Source organism: Conger conger, chromosome 11, assembly GCF_963514075.1.
Source record: "Conger conger chromosome 11, fConCon1.1, whole genome shotgun sequence".
NCBI lineage: Eukaryota > Metazoa > Chordata > Actinopteri > Anguilliformes > Congridae > Conger > Conger conger.
In genome coordinates this window covers 24516371-24539105 of record NC_083770.1, presented here as the reverse complement: position 1 = coordinate 24539105, position 22735 = coordinate 24516371, and the positions used below count along the sequence as shown (strand labels likewise).

The following is a 22735-nucleotide window of genomic DNA, read 5'->3' as shown; positions in this document are numbered from 1 at the left end:
ATTCCATAATGTTCTAAATTGTGCGGGAATGGGACATGCCTACACTTTTCAAAACAATTTGCAGGTCTATAAGTCTGGGGGAATCATATTTCCATAGAAAGAGTGTTTAGTTATTGACCATATTACTGTTGACACATTTTTGTTTTATAAAGTTAATGTATGAAGTTAAACTTATTTCTGGATTATTTTAATCATTACAAACCGTTTCTTCCTGCAGTGTGCTTTTAGTAATGGAGGACACCTGTTTGCTGCTGCGAATGGAACTGTCATTCATATTTACTCCACAATAACATTTGAAAATGTTCGGAACTTGAAGGGTCACAATGGAAAGGTGAGATTCTGAAGATAAAAAGTCACACAGTTAAATGCAGAAGTATTGTGACAATGGTGTCAAATTGGTTGTTTTTCCTCTGTACTAATCAATTTGAATTATCAAATGAAACAATGATTCACAATGTCTGCATTTCTGCATTTCTGCGGTTGTTTAATCCTGAAAGCACAATGGCCATGCAATTAGATGCTCATGTGTAAAAATAACATTGTGTTAAATTACTCCTTTTGTTGATCGTTAATTAATCAGTGGTTCTGTTTCTATGAATGTAATTAGACTGTACTGATCTCTCAGGTGAAGTACAGAAATGGCTGGTGATGTTTTCTGGTGCTGTGTCCCAGGTACGCTCCATAGTTTGGAGTGATGATGACAGCAGGCTGGTGTCATGTGGCATGGACGGTGCTGTTTATGAGTGGAACAGCCTCACCAGTAAGCGCGAGTCGGAGTGCGTCCTCAAGACCTGCATGTACACCAGCATCGCAGTCTCTCCCGATGCCAAGATTGTCTTTGCTGTGGGAACAGACTGCACACTGAAAGAGATTCAAGACCACCATGTATGTTAAAGATTTTTTTCCGTGTTTTCTGAAAACAGGTTAAAAGGAATACTCGAAATATTATGAATGGATCAAAATATTATTTTGACAGCTCCTGAAAAAAGCCATCATTCACAAAAGAGATGCATTTCATAACATCATATTTGATCTCTTCTACCCAGTGACAATAGAAGAATATTTGGACAGCTATGCTAGTGACCATGCTGTTTCCTGTTGTTTCTGAGCCTGCAGTCATGTTAAAATGGTGCCTAGCTAATCTTGTGTGTTAGCTAGTCTTAGTTTAGTCAGTCTTTGTGTTTGATTAGTGCTGCCTGGCAACAGTGCAGAGCCAAGTTAAAAACAATGTAAAGGTACAATAGGTAATTTCGGCCTTCTAATGGTCAAGAGAGGAATTGCAGCAACAAACACTGTTTATCCCATCCCTTCACTGTGAACACACTGATGTTGAACCCCCTTTGGAACACCATTGGCTGTGGCAAGTAGAACCAACCAATGAGCTTGACTTATTGTACAGCTATACAATGTTTTGGTACAGATTGTTGGTCCATCAACTGTATATTTTGAAACCTGAATGTAAAGACTATAAACACAGGCAGAGGGTGAGTCAGTGAGCCTTTTGTAATGATAGGAATGGATTTACAATGGTTTTGTAATAATGTTTTAACACAAAAATCTTACCTATTGTACCTTTAAGCAAAATAGTGCTTTGCTTTTTTATCATTTTGAATGCAATGTAAAACTGTTGCATAAAACTGCTGTATAAAAGCAATATCATACTCAAGGTTGTATGTTACGGTGTATATCAGTATGGGTATGCTGATCGATGGCACTGAACTTCATTTTGTGCCTATGGCCACAATACTCCCATGCTAAAATACACCTAAATACACTCCCTCCCTTCTGAAATTGCTTAATTATGAAATAATAACAGTGCTGTTTTTCTCTGATTGACAGATACTGAAAGACGTGCCAGCTGTAGATGTGACCTACACAGCAGTAGCTTTCTCCCTCTCTGGTCGAATGCTTTTCACAGGCACCTCATCTGGGACTGTCAGGGTTATGAAATATCCCTTACCGACACATAAGGACTGGATAGAGTACCAGGCCCATGCAGCACCAATCACCAAGGTACCCATCTGTTAACGTGCAAACCCTGTCTGCAGCAAAATGGTTAACATTGCAGCAAGACATGTGATGCTGTCCATAGGGTAGCCAATTTCCAGGCCATGTGACCGGCTCCATACTTTGGATACGTCACAAAATTTGACTGAGTTTGACATGAGTTTTCATCTGAAAACTTCAAGTACGTAATCAAAGCTATAGAATGGTATCACCTGATGAGGTTGAGTAAATATTTCTGGAGATTGGAGCATTTCTGGAGAATTCCAGCAATGGTTCACAAGAGCACCAAGGAGGTGCAGTCATCCATGTCAGCTGTTTTGAAATTTCAGTTTAATAAGCTAGTGGTAAGCTTTGACAAATGATTTCATGATTTAACAGGGCTAGGAACAACAAAAACCTTAAAATCTGGACAACAAATTAGAGGTCGGCTGCATTATGGGGTTATTATTGTCTCATAAATAATTAAATAAATATAAACCATAATTGGTTAACAAATAAGAATGATTGTTTCACAAATATGCCTTTGTTGTTGCACTCAGAATCTCCACCGAACAGACAAATGTAATAAAACATACATTTTTGACAGGCCTTATTAGTCTGCCCCCTTAGATGCGACTTGGAATAACACTGAGGCTTCCTTCCCTCATTTAATTAGGGTAGGAGAGAACCGGCATTTTTCACTTCTTACTCAGTTAATCAAATGTTATGTGATTAAAAGAAATGTGTGAAATGTGATTTCAGAGAGCGTACACCTGTCTGCTACAATAAGTGATGTTGTTTTTGAGGTGATCACCAACGGTGCATGTACAATTTAAACAAATGTAAACGTTGTCCGATATTACAATTGTAGAGCAGGCATACAATATGTGCGGGACATTTGGAACAGATGTCTGGTACAATTGTAATAACAAAAAAATAAGTGCATGAATCCAGGACAAATACACTTGGTTCTTGAGCATATTCTGAATAAGATCTGAAACCATTCAGTGTGACAAATATTCAATAATAGAGAAAACCAGGAATGGGGCACTGTAATCTATTAGGTAATAAAGTTATCAATTTGAAAGCTCTCCTCTTATACCTGCGTGCCCTGATGCACAAAAAACATGAAATGTGTCCCGGCTGTCTTCTTCTGTTGCAGCTCCTTCTTTGATTTTACAGTGCAAAGAATTATATGACTGGACTCAACATTCATCATGACTGAATAATTGAAAGGCAATGATGTCATTTTTTTTAGTTGAACAAAATCAAACTTTGGCATCAACTGAGACCGAGTTTGTCTCACAATGTTGATTGGTTAAAAATGCTGATACCCAAATTTGCTGCGTAAAATTCAGTCTTAAATTGTGTGTGTCCTCAGATGATCATTACCGTTGATGACCAGTTCCTACTGACCGTAGCAGAAGATGGCTGCCTGCTCATCTGGAAGATCATAGACCAGGAGAGGCATGGCCTGAAGCGGGACAAAGCCATCTACTACAGTGAGGAGATCCTCATAACCAAGACTGACCTAGAGGACAAGGTACACATGCTGAACTATAAACTAAACGGGGTAGCATTTTTCGGAATGGGAAACAGTTTGTCATGGGCATGTTTTATTTTCTTGATTCAATGCAAGTCAATCTAGTAAGATTGTCTTAAAGGAAACCTCATTAGTTTGTGATGACGAACACGGCAGGATCATTCTTCATCAGAATAAAGACAGTATCAAGAACTTTGAATCGAATAACAGCTTTAGTAACCTCCAATTGCGTTTGAAAGAAAGTGTAGTTTCTGGCAACGAACGCTTTCACAATGACACCAATCTGCATTCCCTGAATGCAATGCGACAAGCATACTGGTGAACTCACGATTTGCAACATTCTAATTATACACATATTTTCATTCCTGATGGCAAGAATATAACCAAAGCAGGCTTGACAAAAAGGAACAATAAAGATAGCCTAGCTTTATCGTATGCTCACAGTTGTCTGTAGGCTAGTGCTTACAAAGCAGAAATTGCAAGATGATAAATTTATAAGCTGTAAATTATGCTGTCACAGTGGGTTTGTAGCCTACATTACACACGTGACGTGAATTTGACAACATTACACAACACGCATGTTGCCTTGAGTATAGGTCACTAGATCAAGTGAAGCAGAGTTACTCATCAGCCTGCAGTGTTTTTTCCCACTCCCCACATCTCTATCCTTTACCCTGTTACAGCCTGACCCTAGACCGGGTTGTAACAGTGGTACATGTAGCCTGCAAATGTTTCTACAGATTAAATTTATTTATTCTCTACTTTATCACCAACTTTTCAGAACCAGAACATGCTGGAACTAAAAACAAGGGTTGAGGAGCTGAAAGTAGAGAATCAGTTCCAGCTTCGGTTGAAGGGCATGGATCATGAAAAGGAGGTCAAAGAGATGACTGATAAGTTCATTCAAGAGATCGAGTCTCTAAAAACAAAATACCAGGTGAGCTGCTATTACTCAACTCGATGGCTATATTTCTGCAGACTCTGCAGAGATGTGCTTTTAGTAACACCACCAAGTATATATATATTTATAAATAATACCCCTCTCCTTTATGTAGTACCACTGCATTATTCCTGTCAACTGCCACAATGGTCAGTTCACAGGTACAATGAGCAATTCCAATCCCAGAAGGAAGTAGGGGGGAAATACTGTTCTGAAAAAATGTAACCTGATATTCCCACAATTAGGTTCTTAAGGCTGAGAAAGAAAAAATGGAATTGGACCACAACGAATCCATGGAAAAAATGATGGAAAGGAACACTCAGGAGAAGCTAGATCTTGGTAAGCATTGATGATATTTATACTTATACTATATATATATATTTATAGCCATACTGTGGCTGAAAGTTTGTAAAACTGAAGACGTGTCATTGAGGCTCTCCCTTGCTCTCCCTCTTACCCTGGCAGAATCAGCCAGTCTCCAGAATCTGATGCTGGAGTATGAGAGGTATCAGGAGCTGCAGCACAAGTCCCAAAAAATGCAGGAGGAATACGAGAAGCAACTTCGGAATTCTGAGGAGAGAAAAACACAGGCACTGGAGGACCACACCCAACACTACGAGTCCAGGTTGAAAGAGAACCACATCAAATTCAAGGAGGTAAAAATGGGATCAGTGTTCAGGGCAGATGAAAATAGGTGAACAGCTACAGTTTCTTTGAATACATGTGTGCTGTCATGCTCCCTTCATCTGACCAGGGATTAATAGTCAAACTGCTCCAACAGCCTTTTTTGAATAAAAGAAACAACTGTAGAACAAACTGTCAATGTAGTCAGCCTGACCGAGTAGTCCTCTTCTCTTGACATTCCCATTTCCTTCCTATTTGTCCAAGAGTGAGGACAAGGCCCAACAACAGCAGAAAGAGTATGAGGAGATGATCAGGCAGATAGAGGAGGATGGGGATCGGGAGATCCTGGACATCCGGGCTAAGTATGAATGGATTCTGAAGGAGGAGAAGGATACCAGCCTGCAGTGGAAAGATGAAATTGGCATTATGCGGAAGAAGGTAAATGGACTAATCAGTCATATATGCGGCATGCTGTCTTTTCTTCAAAAAGGCTTTTAAGGCACTGGGCATTTCTCAGAGATACAATATTGAATATTGAAGCAATATTTATTTTGTACAGTTACACCCCTTCTAGGACCCTTTACACCCAGTCTGGACTTTTCACACATTTCATAACATTTCTTCTGGTAGTTTCTTTAAAAGTTTATAAATTAAGTCATACACCATGAAGAGAGAAATTAATCTTTCACTTTTAGTATTTAGTTTCTTTTGGAGTTAATTTTCATAAATCTGTCTTTTGTAGTCCTTTTTATTATCTGTTCAGAGAAAATTGAATGTGAGATTACTTTGATCATTGGCCTAAATTATTTCTTAACCCTTACTGTTTGAAGGCTTATTTTTGGGGTGGTTTTAATGTGTCAGAAAGAAGGAAAAATTAAGCTGCAAAAGTTTACTTTCCTAAATAACCATGAGCTTGGGGTCATGAGCTTGAAAATTCCCCCAAAAATCAGAAAATGTCCAAAAGTTACCTAGAAAATTCCCTCCCTTGGCAACCCTACTTGTGATTATTTTTTATGGTTATAGATGTGCAATATTTATAGTATTACTCATAATGTATTAGTAAATTATGAGTAAATTACTAAGGTAATTTTAGTAATTGATGAGTACCATAATATGAGCCACCATGTTGCACAGATGAGTGGGGGGTGCTTTCGATCTTGGGCAGTTCCTTTAGACCTCCACAATTTGCTCTTCTCTTCACTGAATGTCTGAGTCAAGCAGTCTTGGGGTGCTGGTGTCATGGCCACTAGGCGGAAACTGCGAAGGGGCTTTTTAAAGTGAAAGTCCTGGTTTGTGTAGGGACTGCACAGACTGACCCTAGGGTACCTTCACTGTCAACAAGTGGGACTTTCACAATCCGGACAACAGAGCCCCCACTTTCCACTAGATGTCCCTAGTCTAAGGAAACGTAAAAATTTGTCACTTGCAGGAAAATCCTTTTACTTTCCACTGGACTATACACCTGTGGTCGTTTGGAGGATTTGACCGACCATAATATATTTACGTCCTGACAGCAGATCAAGCTGTCCACGGACTGAGCCCTGCCTCATAGACCTACTGAGAATCACAATGCTTTGCACTGCCACTCATTAGATCAGTCTTTTCTGACTATTGAAATATGTGCCTCTATTTAGCTATGCTTTCTTTTTCTCTTTTTTTGCATCTGTCCATCATGCCATGCTAGTTCAGCCGCTTACAGAGGGAGATTGGTGACAAGAACCTGGAGACTGAAAAACTGAGATTGGAACAGCAGAAGCTCCAGGGTGTCATAAAGTCTTTGGAGAATGACATTGTGGGCCTGAAGAGGGAGATTCATGAGCGGGATGAGGCCATTCAGGATAAGGTCAGTCAGTAGAGCCGGACACAGTTCCACCATTATAGATTTTTATATCACATCTTCTAGGCATTATTGGAATGAAAACATTTCCAGGAGCAACTTTCCAATTTTCTTGTCCTTTACCTGTAACATTTTCACAGTAGAAAGCAATAAAACAGCCTCTGCAGCTGTAGCTTGCTCTAAATGTATTGCTCATTTGGTTTCTTACAATTGGAATGCATTACTGGTCAAAAACCTTTATCAATTGTTTCACATTTAGGTTAATACATATTGAATTTAACTCACAGTTTTATAATAAACCACATGTTGTAACAGCACTGCCATCTTGGTGCACTCCTAATTCAGTGATATCACTGAGTTGTTTTCAGAGCTCAGTTAGAGCTTGTTAATCTCTATAGTAAAACATACAACTAATATAGATATTATTTTTTATAGGAAACAAGTACACAACATAACATTATAATGACTTGAAATGCATTGCAGGAAAAGAGCAACTATGACATGAGGATGAAGAACAGTGACCTGGAAAAATTCAAGTTTGTGCTGGAGTATAAAATCAATGAACTGAAAAAGCAAATTGAGCCCAGAGAGAACAGTATTATAGAGATGAGAGAACAGATTCAAAAGGTAAATACCATGTTCTCAGTGATGTTTTCAACTATATGTTCCATAGACTTGATTAAAAAAAACAAGACCTCTGTTGTTGCTTAGCCAATTAAATATTTTCAGCAAATGCATGTTCAGTTGGATTCAGATCGAGTGACTGATTTGGCTAGTCAAGAATTTCCTGTACTGTGCAATGAAGTAGAGGTACAATGAATGGAGGTAATTGGTTGAACTTGAGCAGATGCACACTTAATGCACAATGAATTATATTGCTGCTATCAGCAGTTACATCATCAATGAAGACATGTGAGCCACCATCTGTGGTGACCAGGGGCAGCGGAAGTGGGGGTGTGGGGGTGTGGCAGCACCCTCCCCCCTCTTGGCAAGTCAGTTCCCCTGATCAGAACCTAGTGCTGAGCGATGAGGTTTTTTTGAGTTCAGTTTGATTTCACTTGATAGAAGGCCACCTGTGGCAAATTGAATTGATTAGACATAGTTTAGAAAGGCACTCACCTGTGTATACAAGGTCCCACAATTCACACTGCATGTCAGGACAAAACCAAGTTATGACGACCAAGGAACTCTCTGTTGACCTCCGTGATAATATTGTGGTGAGGCATAGATGAGGGCAAGGGTATAAAACCATTTTTAAGCTTTGAGTGTTCACTATGGAGAATTGGTTCAGGACCCGTGTTAACCAAACATAAACCTGAATTGTGGGACCCAAGTTAACTAAGTTATCTGGCATGTGCAGGAATAAATAAGTGGAAATTGCACCATAACTGTGAATAATATTGGTGTATTTTATTCTTGGTAGATGGAAGAGGAACTGGGGCAATTCAAGAGAAAAAACACCCAGCTGGAACTGAACATTACAGAGCTCAAACTGAAGCTGAAGGTCACAGATGAAGACAAACGTAAAGAGATGCAGAGGGTGTGTAACATTCAATATTACAAATTGGCAATTCATTTTTAAACGTGTCTACCTTTGACTAATTTTGCTAACATACACAGTGCTACATGGCAAAACTAAATTTAGCTTTACTTAATTATGTCTGCCCTTCATATTGCTTCTGCCACTGAAAGATGACAATAGAAGCCAGGCTGGTAACATCAGTAGTAGTGGGGCTCCTTGAGCACTTCAGCATCACATCCTCAAATGGTTCCCAGCAGTGAAGTTTAAATCTTCTGCTATAATATAAGTACCATCATTGTCTGGCCAAAACATCATAACATAAGGACATAACATACAGTAACATGCTGTAATGAACAGGCCATTCAGCACACATTCATCAACAGTCTCGAATTTGCAGAGAATTTTGCAAAAAAAAACAAAAAACATCCAGTGAGCAGCAGTTCTGCAGGTAGAAAGGCATTGTTTCTGACAGTAAAGCAAATAACCACGCATTACAACAGTGGTATGCAGAAGAGCATCTCTGAACACACAACGTGTCAAACCTCTCAGCGGATAGGCTACAACAGCAGAAGACATGTCTAAAAAATAAGTCTAATAAATACCTAATAAAGTGCTCATTGAGTGTATGTTACTGAGATCATGTATGAAAGTCTAGGTAGTCATCGCTCACCCCGTCCCTCCTCATGTTTGATGCAGGTGTGTAATATGAATACCCTGGTGCAAAGGTTCAGGGGAGACCTACACCACTGTGTGGAATTAATTCAAGAACCCAAGGAATTGAAGGACAGCATTTGTAAGCTGTATAATTCCTACGTACAAACTGATGTGGTAAGGTACCCTCTGCTCTTGTTGCTAATATGAATGCTCCCTTAAGTACTGTAACAATGAAATTAGTTTAGCAAATAATTACTACATAATCATATCATGCGTGCATAGAGATAAACTATTTATCATCAGCCTTTTTCAAAGTCTATTCTATAATCCATACAGAGATCAACCATTTATCATTTTGTTCTTTATTTCAAACCATAATGAAAACATGCTTTTAGTTCATTTTGTATATTGTACAGTATGTTGTTGAATGTGAAAGTGGCCATAATCATTATGTGAGGGATGCATGTTTATACTAATTTTTTTTAGCATTCCCTGAATGGGCTTGTCGGGTAGCCGCCACGTCATCCCATCGGGGTGAATGGAGGAGCTGGTTGTGGGAATGCTGGCAATATTGACGCCGCTTCTCATGCCGTCCTATTTTATTTTTTTCATTATATTTGGTTATTTATCGTCTGCCATTTTAATTTTAATTGCAGGTCATCAGTTATTGGTGATCCTTACCTTAGTTATAAGGCAATATATTCTGTGTGGCAGGCTTACCAGGCCGTGGTGTGGCCGGAAATTCTGTTTGCAACATGTGTATGTGTTTCCAGGTGAAAATTGGGGTTGGGGGGGACAGTGACATCCAGAAGGAGTACAGTCGTCAACGGGATCACTTAGAGAAGACCGTGGCCAACTTCAAGAGGAAGATGGCCAGGGACAGTGAAATCCATCATAAAGAAAGATTAAGAATAATAAGGGTGAGTGTTGAGCTCTGAATACTTTATGTGCAGTATGGTTGATCAAATGTAATATTGCTGGACAGTACAGCAGTTAAACGATTACATTTTAAATCTTCACAAAACAGAATCTTTCGCCCACCTAATAATAAGTGTTCTTCCCAGCCTATAATCTTTCCCAGGCATTCCCAATTCTGTATCCACAGTATGATTATTTTGTATAGATTTTGAAGTAGGCTATATCTGTATTATATCGTACTTCTCTGCTTGTGTAGTAGTAGTAGGTAGAGATGCACTCGGTTTGTAAATATTGTAAGTATGTCACATTTCCTAACAGAATATTGGAACATACGGACTGCACTGTATATTAATAGGCTACTCTAAAAATATATTTTCCTAAAAGCCTTTGTTACATTAATATTAAGTAATCATCATCACTGTGCTAGTTGATGGATGAGCCCCAATGTTTGGTTTTATATCCTGACAATTGGTGCTGTAGCGTAGTGGTTAAGGTACATGACTGGGACCCGCAAGTTCGGTGGTTAGATCCGCACAGCCTTTGAGCCGTTGAGCAAGGCCCTTAACCCTGCATTGCTCCAGGGGAGGATTGTCTCCTGCTTAGTCTAATCAACTGTACGTCGCTCTGGAGAAGAGCGTCTGGCAAATGCCATTAATGTAATGTAATGTATTTAAATTGGCAAAGCAAGCACCCTGATGGATTCTTGTATGCATTTGTTGTCTTCATGCAGGAAAATACCTCCCTGATCACTGAGAACCAGGAATTAATACGGGAGCTGCACCACATTAAAAGTCATGCCCGTAAGTTTGAGAGTTCATGTAGAAAAAAATGTCCAGTGTAAATTTGTATAATAGTATGTTAGTAAATTCTCTTTTAGTATAAAGCACTATTTTTTGTTACTTTATTCTGTTGAAAATATGTTGTGCATTCTCATTTAATGCTACCATAATGGTGCCGCTTCATTGTCAGTAAGGCTGTAAGTGATTGTGATATATAACGTAAGACAAATAGCTATATTGCAGCAGGGATAGACTGATACATATTTTACAGACAAAACAGACTTGTTAGTTTTGAATTCGTAGATCTTTTTGACATTAAAAAAAAATCAATGTGGATGTAGCTTATCATGAAAATGCTAACAATTTTGGAACAGAAAGTCACAAAACTTGAAAGGTATCTTTAGAATGAGGTAGGCAGTAGGCAAGTACTATTTAGTTTAGCTTGGTCATTAGGTGTCGCCGTTACAGGGAAAAATATGAAAATGTGAAAACGGGCATAACTCTTGAACCAAATGACCAAATGGTTGATTTGAAATTTTGTTTGCTGTGTCTTGGCCACGCGGCGGCACGGATGGCGCAGTGGGTAGCACTGCTGCCTCACAGCAAGGAGGTCCTGGGTTCGAATCCCCGTCGGCCGGGGCCTCTCTGTGCGGAGTTTGCATGTTCTCCCCGTGTCTGCGTGGGTTTCCTCCGGGTACTCTGGTTTCCTCCCACAGTCCAAAGACATGCAGGTTAGGCTGATTGGAGAGTCTAAATTGCCCGTAGGTATGAGTGTGTGAGTGAATAGTGTGTGTGCCCTGCGATGGACTGGCGACCTGTCCAGGGTGTATTCCTGCCTTTCGCCCAATGTATGCTGGGATAGGCTCCAGCCCCCTGTGACCCTGTTCAGGATAAGCGGGTTCAGATAATGGATGGATGGATGGATGTCTTGGCCACAGGTGGTATGAGCATATACACTCACTGAGCACTTTATTAGGAACACCTGTACACCTACTTATTCATGCGATTATCTAATCAGCCAATCTTGTGGCAGCAGTGCAATGCATAAAATCAAGGAGATATGGGTCAGGAGCTTCGGTTAATGTTCACAACAACCATCAGAATTTGTGGCATGATTGTTGGTGCTAGATGGGCAGGCTGCTTTGAGTATTTCTGTAACTGCTGACATCCTGGAAAAATAAAAACACCCAGTGAGCGGCTGTTCTGCAGACGAAAACATCTTGTTGATGAGAGAGGTCAATGGAGAATGGCCAGACTGGTCAAAGCTAATAGAAAGGCTACACTAACTCAGATAACCACTCTGTAGAATTGTGGTGAGTAGAAAAGCATCTCAGAATGCACAACACATCGAACCTTGAGGTGGATGGGCTACAACAGCAGAAGGACACGTCGGGTTAAGTCAGCCAAGAACAGAAAGCCAAGGCTGCAGTGGGCACAGGCTCACCAAAACTGGACAGTTGAAGACTGGAAAAACGTAGCCTGGTCTAATGAATCTTGATTTCTGCTGAGGCATACAGATGGTAGGGTCAGCATTTGGCGCCAACAGCATGAATCCATGGACCCACCCTGCCTTGTGTCAACAGTCCAGGCTGATGGCAGTGGTGTAATGGTGTGGGGAATGTTATCTTGGCACTCTTGGCCCATTAATACCAATCAGTCATGACTTGAATGCCAAATCCTATTTGAATATTGTGGCTGACCATGTGCATCCCTTCATGGCAACAACATACTGTTCTAGCATCAGATCAGGCTAAAAGAAGCCATAAATGAGTGCAAAGAGTTGGGTTTGTCCCACGTCTATGTTTGCGTATGCCTTTGTAGAATATGTTTTGCCTATGCCTTAGATGAATGGGAATAGAATGCCTTGGATTGGGAATGGCTGATTATTTATTTATTCATGGCTCTCGTCAAGTCGTGCATCTGCGTATGTAGTGAAACCAATTACTACAGTTATCCGTGTGAATGAATCCCTGTGGAATCAAACAATCCCAGTTTCGATCTCCAACCACAGCAATTTCATTATAGTGCAATTGAGACAAAAAGTTGAACAATGAAGATAGAGAGTCATTTGTTGCAGACCACAGTAATTTCATGACCTTTAGAAACGTCAAGATTCAGGGCCAGGAACTCACATTATTAGCGAATTAAGCTAACATTAAATTTACACTTGACACAAATGGCAACACCGCTACCTTTCTGTGGGACTCCAACTGTAAAACAGGATGAAAGTGGATTGAACAAAGTAGTAAAATGTGAAATGTGTTTCCCAAAGGTATGCCCAATTGGCCTCAACACCTGTCCAATTGGAATATTGCAAATATATTTTTCCCAGCCATATTCCACTTCCAGAAGCAAATTCTACAGAGGCTGGTATACTCTGGAATCCCATAAAATTAATATTCTGTTTACCCATTCTTTCTTTTTGGCAAAGCCCTGTGTTTCTGTTGTCTACCGGTTTGTTTCCTTTTGCTGAGTTCACCTGCACATTATTACTTCTTAACAATGTACCAAACAATTGATTTTGACAAACCCAATGTTTTGGAAATGTTTCCGATTGATTTATTCAGTTTTTTTCACCAAAGGTTTCAGCAGCCAATTGTCCAATTATTTTTGGTCCCTCAAAATGGTTCACTGTATAAAAAGGGTTCCAATTCCTACACTTGATATTGATATAAATACGTGCTAATTGCAATTGGCAGTCTGCACTTTTACCTCATATTCATTGTTTAATTTGAAATCCAATGTGCAGGAGTACAGAGCCAAAAGAACCAAAATTATGTCACTATGAAAATACTAAGCACTGTATGTTCTGTGCCATATTTAGAAGCATATAATCTGAGCTCACCATGAATAATTATTACAAATGGCAAACTAAAAAAATAACTTAATATTATATGAGAGAGGCTGAAAATAAAAAAACTGAGGGGGTACATGTGGGGAAAATAGGATTATTTTGTATGAGCAAAGGCTGAAAAAAATTCCCATTTAAGTCAGCCAAGCCAAGATCCACAAGCCAAGAATAAACAAGTTTGACGTGCATTCGAGTTAAGTGGAAGTAAATTCTTACTAGATCTGGGTATGTTTCTTTTTGTTGCTTCCAGCATTAACCTCAATGATGTCTGCTCCTGTCACTTCGGAGACAGAGGACAGCTCCAACAGCAAATCAGAGGGGATTATCCAGCGCCAGCGTCTGGAGATCGACCGTCTTCGACAGGAGGTCCTGATCCACAAGGACACAGAACTGGTTCAGAGCCCCTCCAGCCTCCAATTTCCCCCACTCATCTAACTCCTTCTTTTCCTGACAACAGATTATACAGTCCAGTATTCACTGTACATAACCTATAATTCAGCCTTTTAAAACATGGAAAAATTGCATGGTCTTTTTTATTTTTTATTTTTATGCAACACGATTTGGATGCTTAATAGAAAGACTTTTACTGTATTGTAAATCTGTTTTTGTAAGGCATATGCTGAGGTGAGCATAAATAAAGGGATAGCTCACATTTAACAGGGGCTAATAATCAGAAAAGTATTGCCCCTTTTCTTGACACAAGCTTTAAAATGACATAGAATAGTTACTATTCTTGACTATTCTTTAACTACAGGCATAATCCTGATCTCTACTGAAAGGTAACCCTATCAAATATGACTGAAACAAAGTTACAGATTACCAAGAGTTACAAATACCATGAAAGTGCAAGTTTTTTTTTCTCACTGAAAAGATTTTATGTTTTTGAGTGGATACAGATTATTGTAGCTGTGACTTGTGCACTTAGAAACACAATTGAGCCAAGTCACAACACTGGACAAGTCCCCTTTCAAATTTGAAAACAATATCACCAAAAATGAGCATTGTTCTATATAAGTGTAGGTTTTCCAAAAAAGGACATTTGGTGACTCCAAAAGGACACATGGAAACTAAATAATATTATGGGTCTTATGAGGTGTAAAATGCTGCATTTTGCTTAATAAACTATGTAACACTTTTTATCCTGAAAAAAAATGTTCACCCTCCCTTTCCTCTCTGTCCCAAACTCCCTCTCCTTGCCGCTATCCTCAGACAGCAACGGGCCGTGACGATCATAAAAAATAAGTACAATAATACCATCTTATATTGTAATATATTAATTAAGGTCCATTGATTGAAGGTTTTGTCAAATACCCAACCCCCATCAACAAGTCAAACACATGCATGAAGTTCACATGCTATTTATTAGTCAAAATCAGCCTGGCTCCTTGTTTCTAAGCATACTGAATAATACAAAAATATTTTGAGAATGTATTTAGATGCTCACTGATATAAAATGGGGTCATGTCACTGAAAATGCCGTTTATTGTGTTGTCAATGTTGTTTTAACTGTTTTCCTCAGAAATATTCACTCAGGCAAGAGATTCCTTAGAACTAGGATATATATATATATTTTTGTAAAATGTCAAACTTTTTTTTTTCCATAAAATCTCAAGAACTGTTTTTGCCAAAGCACAACAGACTCCGTGTGCGTATTGAAAATGCTACATTTACATTACATACATGCGAATGAATGTCATGCAAAACATTTGCCAAAACATTGAAAGTGTGACCCACTTGGAGGGTCACGTGACCAGGAGATCGAGGTGGTTGCCCTAAGCTAGAGCTCTGATAGCAGCCCCTTTTATTCTTTATTTTTCAGTGCCCTTACAGAAGAGAGTATTTCTTTTGCCGAAGCTGTTGATTTGACTGACCAGACCTGGCTAAAATGGCCAGACCTGCTGCAACAAAAAATGAGATTGGGGATGGCAGTGCTAACATCTCCAGATTTCACGGGTTACCGAAATCCTATAAGCCAACAGGAGGCAATGCGAACTTGGACTATTTCTCTATTGATTCGCTTTTCAGATACAATCTTTATGACTGACTGTTATTTGCATGTGATCAGATCGAATGAGTGTGTTCTGGCACAATTTTGATTTGTTTGCATATCTACATTGGTTGCTCTGGTAATGAAGTATGCATTTTTTGCTGCTCAGACTTTGTTCAAATGATTCCAATTGGATATGAAGAAAAATCTGATTTGACCTGTCTAAACAAGGCCGTCACCATATCTATAAAAGAAAACCATAAAATGGCACCTCCATACCAGCAAACTCTTTGGAAGGGTGGCACGAAGAAAGCCCTTACTGAACGCAATAAACAAAACCAAGCATCTTGAGTTTACCAAACCTCATTGGAATTATGACTGGAAGACGTATGAGAAATTGAACGTTGCGGCCATACACACCATCAACATGTTAGCCGCCAAAATAGAATGCAGGAGAAGCATCTTATGCCTACAGTCAAATATGGCGTTGGGTTTTGGAGATGCTTTGCTGCCAGTGGTCCAGTGGTACTATTTAAGATCAATGGCACAATAAATTCAACAAAGTACCAGGACATCTTGGCAGAAAATCTGTTTGCTTGTGCTAGGAAGCTGAGTCTTGGTCAAAGGCAGCATTCATTAAAATCCACAGAGAAATCGTTAAGTAAAAACAACAATCATGTTCTGCATTGGCCATCTCAGTCTCCAGACTTGAAAAACATGTGGTTTGAACTGAAAAGGAGGGTATCCCAAGGATAGCAATAATTCTGAGAAGTTCTGTAGGGAAGAATTGTCAAAAACCGTGTCCCTCTAACCTTATCACAACTGAAAGGGAAAGACTGATGTGTCACATCCCATGCCCCCACATTTGTGTTATTTCCTGATTTCCCTGTTTTATGTATTTTCTAGTTCCATGTTTCAATTCATGTTTTCCTGTCACGTCCCGTGCCTGTATATCTTGGTTTGTTTCCCCATTTCTATGTGCCAATATCCACAATATACCACAGGTTCTCATTCCAAAAATAAGACCCTTGGTTGAGGCTTAAATTATCTATTCTCTTGGTTGAAGTGAGTTCTCAACCAAAGGTTTTGTTTTTATAGTTAGCTAACATGCATAACAATGCATGATTTAAAAGGATAGTTTGTGTCATTCTTATCCTTTTCAGTGATAATTCTGCTGTCTAAAACACATTTATTCAGTCAAATCTTAAGGAGATTTTCTGCCATGAACACGGTATTTGCATATGAACTTGCCTTTCCTAGTGAGATTGTATGTTCTCTCATGTGTACCGTTAATGAGAAATATCCTATATCAGCCAGTCTAGCTAGCAGCTAGCAAGCAAGGTATAACTACTTTTAAATGCCTAACTATAGGCTTGCTAGCTAGTTAACTAGCTGGCATCAACACTGTCAGTGCCATTTTATCATGTAGCTAGAGCTAGCTGGCTAGCCTAGAGAACTCACTCACTGTTGGCGTTTATAAATAGCCTAATAAACTAATATAGCTGGCGATTTAGCAGTATGTTTTCTGTTTATGTACGCTGACCTAGCTGGCCCCCCCTGGCTGCCCTCGCTTTACTGTATTGGACACTTTTTCACAAATTGAGTACTTGCCATTTTGGACAGTCAGTGAGACTGGCAGCTGCTAGCCTGTTGGTGTGATATGTAATGCCATCTGTTGCTGAACATAACAGTCCGTTTAGAACTGCCAGGCGAGCATTGCTGGGCTGAATAGGTGAGCATTGCTGGGCTGAATAGGCGAGCATTGCTGGGCTAAATGGCCTGTTCTCGCTATCACATTGTGTTACGTTAACTTCAGATTAGGATCAGTAATGTTTTAGCATTGTGTTTCACCAAGTTAAGTCTATGGACAATTCATTGTCAAAATTTAGAATTTAATAAAATGTACGAAATGTCATGAAATTAGAAAAAGCATGCATGTTTCTGAATTATGGACATTTTAAGGGTTTTTAAGGGTATGCATAACACAGAAACGGCAGTACCAAATTCCAAATTCAGTCATTGTAGTAGAACTGCAAAATGGTATTGAGATTGGTTTTGAAATGGGTGATTATATTGAGGTTGAAAAGTGCTATTTTGAATGGAAGTGCCAACCAATGCAAACATATAGCACTCACTGTAACAGATTCGGATAATTTATGAATATCGCGTTCATGCTTTGTGCAATAAAGCTAATCTTGGGCCTATGCTCATTTTATTTTATTTGATGTATGCATATTGTTGGAATATTTTATATTATGCTTTTGACTAAAATAAAGGCTTTGTATTCCTTTGACAGAAAGTAAAACTGCTTTGTGAAATTATAGGGCTAGAAAAAAGGTGAATATTGCGTGAAAATTATAAATGTACTGCCTTTAAAGATGGCTATGTTGTTGGTGTTCTTTTAAATTTCTCAGTGGCTCTGCAATATCTCTGAATACAACCATTTGTATTCATGAACTTGTCCGCTAAAAATAATCTGTTACTAGATCACCGTTGGCAGAGTACTTGAAAAATATGCCTGTCTGTGTGCACACAGGCAGTTACACATATCAGAAAGGGGCTGCACACTTTAGAGTGTTTGCTTCTATTTGCTTTGGAAGGTGGGGCTGATAATAGGAATGTGAGGTTCTGTCATTGTACTACCTATTGGAATTGTGAAACAAAAAACTGCTTCATCGAATCACTGGCGTACTGGATTAAAATGGGAAGGATCTATTCTTTTGGGCTTTATTGCTGGTTCGTACCAGCCATGCTGGTGTGTGTGTCATCTGGCAGAGAGTGCACGGAGAAGGACAGCCTGCTGACTGAAGTGGCGTCATATGTGAATATACCGTCTGAGTGTGTCCTGAGTTGCACTGCACATACGTATAGAGAGATGTTGAAGAAAAGAGAAGTGAAAACTGTCCGCTTTAATCCCACAAGCCCAAGTAAGTAGAAGGACCATAACTGCATGTGCATTCACTGTCAGTTGTATTAGAACGATAATTTATTATTATTATTATTAGGCTATAACCTGCATTTAAGCAGGCAGGTCACATAAGAACACCAATGATCACCTGGCAATTGATAATTAGCCTCTTGAGGGGAAAGGGAAGCTTCAATACATATTAGCTCTTGGATTGTTCTAACCATATTCATTTTGCTTATAACAGGTAGGGCTGTCACGATTGTAGTGTGATCGCGATGATTTGAGACAACCGCGATCAATTTGCATTAATCGTATGATTTCACAGTCATTGCTTTGTTTTGTGAATTGCATATTATTTTTGTATGCAAATCATAAAAATGTGTCGTTAATTTTGTTAAGTCACAAAATGGGCATGCATAAAAAACACGTTTACCTTTACAAGGAATTTGAACTTGAAATAGGCCTACATCTTTTTTAACTTGAAGAACTTTGTACAGTAAAGATAAAGCCTGCTCGACTGGTTAATACATTGATGAATCAATTCTCCCCAACAACACCCGTAGAGGTTTGATCTTTGCAGATGTCCATCCTTTTCTGGTCAGGCCAGTGTGCACATCCATAATGCTGGACAGGAGCGGCAGTCCCATTCGATTTCTTGTGTCATCTTTTAGTAAAGTCATCAGGGAAAATGCTTGCTCGACATGGGCATTGGATAAAGGCAGAGTAAGAAGTGTGATGGCACCCAGTGCTAATTCCTGAAAACATTTCTTCCAGCATTTTCGAATGCTTCGACTTCCAGCCAAAAGTTGTCAATGGCCTGAACACATTATAAGCCTGCTGATGCTACATTCCTCCATTGGGAATCTAATTTGTCAATTGCAATTTGCGCAACATTTCAATAGAAGCAGGTAAGCGCAATTGGTACTTTGTCATCACTTCTTTTAGAAAATCCATGCACCGTGTCGCGATTCTTTCCTTCATTTCAGACGCCAACGAACTTTCCTCTAATCGCTTTAGGAATGTGGTGGTACCCATTATTTAAAAAAAAGAAAAACTACAAGCTAGATATCATTACATACAGTAGCGGAAATGAGCTAATGTGTTAGCTAGCTTAGACTACAAACTAAGAACATGGAATGGCATGAATCACTGAAAAATACAACTTTATGTAGAAAATCAATTTGAAAAAACTTCAGATCCCTCAAGGAGTAAAGACACCTGGGCTACTGGCTGCCACCAACGGGTGAATTGCAATTAACCAAGTTGAGGGACGATTCATTGTCCATCAATTGCCCGCCAATAGAGCCAACAAAAAACATCACTGCGTGAAGCAAAATGCATTGCGACCCTTCAGTTCTGCCGACTTCTCTTTTAATTGACGGCACCGTTCTCTATCGGTAGAATGTTACAAAAGTTAATTTATAAGTGAACTATGGTAAAGTTAGCCTAACATGAATTTGTCAACATGAAATGTGTGAAAGCTGCATGTTACTTTTGGGGGGAATATCAATTTTTTGTTTGTTCCAAAAAACATAAGTTTGTTTTGAACATCAGTGAGCACAGGCAGCTTTGCTTACTGTAGCTATATGTTAGAAATCTGAAACTTAGCTGTGCCAAATCTGCACAGATATTAACACAATGTCAATACCTGTATTGTAGAAATTGTAATTAGATTTGAATGGAATCATCATATTTTATGGCCTGATCGTTGGCTGTGTGGTAATTTCATTGTAGTCTCTTTCCTGTGTTTTATGCAGCCATGGCTTACAGTTTTATGGTACACATCTGCCTGTAACAAGAATGTCCCCAGGCTGGGATAATGAAGCTGAATATGAATGAACATAAGCTTGCTAGCGTAATCAGTACTCTCACTAATTTTCTGGGCAAGTGGAATAATATAATTTTAGCTAAGTTTGTTTTAGCTAAATCTAGAATATAATATATTATATTATAATATAATTTAACTAAGTTTGTCCTGCTTTGACTGTCTTAGCCTACTGTTAATTTCACCTTGTAAGGTTTAACATACTTGTATGGTTTGACTGAAACAAGCCAGGCATTCAGGACATAATGATTTGGATGTGCTTATCACGATGTCTGCTCAATATAACTTAAGTGAATGCGTGTATGATATCGAGGTGAGCCTTTTTCCCGGATACACCAAGCAGCAGTTTGTGTTTCATTGAATATAATTAATAGCCTAACTCTGGGGGCCAGAAAGTGGTCTTACAATCTACAAAAGGAGCGTGTAGCTATTAAAAACTGTAAGATGATATACAGTATAAAGCTGAGGTGAAATGTAAAGATGAGAGAAAAAAACAAAAAAACATGGCGATAGCAAAATCATTGTCTATATCATCCCACCAAGAATTAAACTGCTTCATAACGTTCGATAAACACTATAACAATTGTATTACCAAATATTAACAAGTTCATTAACAATATAAATACACATTTATCATTGCTCTGCAAGTAACTTTTATGCCTAATTGTAATACCCGTTTATAATCAATACGATTTGATTGTTGTAGCGTTCGTTGTAGCCTATTATTGTCGCACGTACGCATTTATATAGCTAAATTGTGTCGAGCATTTTGTTCCAAATTGAAAACGCTCCGGCCCCTTCCCTCCACGTCACTGGAGCGCTCGCTCTATTGGAGGGAAGAAGTGAAGGGAGCATTTTATTTCAGTTTGGAACGGGGCCCTGAGCATTCCATGCCTATAATACTCCCTGCAGACAATGTTGTCAAGGATTCATTTATTAATGCTTGCAATATGAACAGTAATATACAGAAACAATTATGATGTCAGTACACAACATACTGTCCTGAGTGCAAGCTTGTTTGTGTGCTCCATAGGTAAGGTTGGACAACACTGCTGGCCCACACAGATGAAATGTAGCCTGGGTGAGCATCTGCAGCATGCATATATTATGTTGCCTCTCCAGGACAGGACACCAGGAGTTATGGATTCCCTTGGACTGCGACCCACCTTCCCAGTCCAGCAGGATATGCTGCAGCCACAGCACAGACCGACAGCTTTCACCAATGACTGTGGCATCTGCTTCAATGTTACTAGTCACTTCATTGCTAGCGAGTACCAGCCAATGTTCTGTGTGGAGATTGTTCCACCACTCAGCACCCTGGGCACAGTTCTGAAGTGTCCGCCTTTTCTTGTCACCACTTGGCTGAAGCAGCATCTGCCACCCACTTAGCTATGGGACAGGTTAATAGACTTGTTTTACCCCTGATATAGTGTTCCATAACCTTTGCCTGCATTCTCTCAAAATAAAAGACAAACTTATCAACCAAAAATAAGCATTAGAGTACAATGACACAAGGAGTTTTTGATTCTCTTCAATAGGCATCAGAGGTTTTTAGGCACTATCTAAAGTCTTGTTTGATTACATTTGCATTGCATGATTATAATGATTAAGAATTATGCTTGAAATCTCATTCACTAGATTTCATTGACTTCCTCCAAGCTGTTTTCATGTTTTTTCATTTAATTGATGTTAGGCATTTACTGAAGATAAATGTTTGTATGGGCAGTATAAAAAATGCAATCAGTGCATGAAACGTCTTAAAATCATCACGTTATGCCAAAAAGCTTACAGTATTGCTTAACCTTCTATGGAGCTTTGTCACGCATAAATGATGCACATTACTTTTCCTTTATCCAGTAAAGCTACAATTTTTGGTCATATGATCAAACCTTTGGTATGCAGAGGAAGTAACAGAGACAGTGACATGCTTTCAAGCACATGGTAGAAGGCTATCATGGTTAGTTAAGTTTGAAGTGGATAATTCTCACAAAATCTTGTTGAAAAAAATTTGTTGTGGTTCCTAAAGATGTTTTCTAAAATACGTATATGCATATAAATAATATAATGATATAATATAAGTAATAAATAAATAAAAACAAACACTCCATAGGACTGTACCAAAGTACCATTTAGGGGTAAATATTTACTACATACTGTAGTGGCGCTGCAGTGCAGCGCAGCATCTCTTCAATTTATTTAATTTTTTTGTGTGTGCTGGTAGGCAATGATGATGAATAGAAGTCTGAGCTTCATATGCTGCTTTGTTTTTGTGCTAGAGCCTTCTAAAATTTAGGGGGCCATCACTTGAAAAGTGGTAATTTGCATGAAAACTGATTTTTAAATGCCCATAATTCTACAAGC

General features: G+C 39.0%; 1 pseudogene; it reads left to right on the top strand.

Annotated features, from left to right (window-relative positions):
• LOC133140772 (cilia- and flagella-associated protein 57-like) overlaps window positions 1-14771 on the top strand; it is a 31948-nt pseudogene extending 17177 nt beyond the window's left edge.
• The last annotated feature ends 7964 nt before the right edge of the window (window positions 14772-22735 follow it).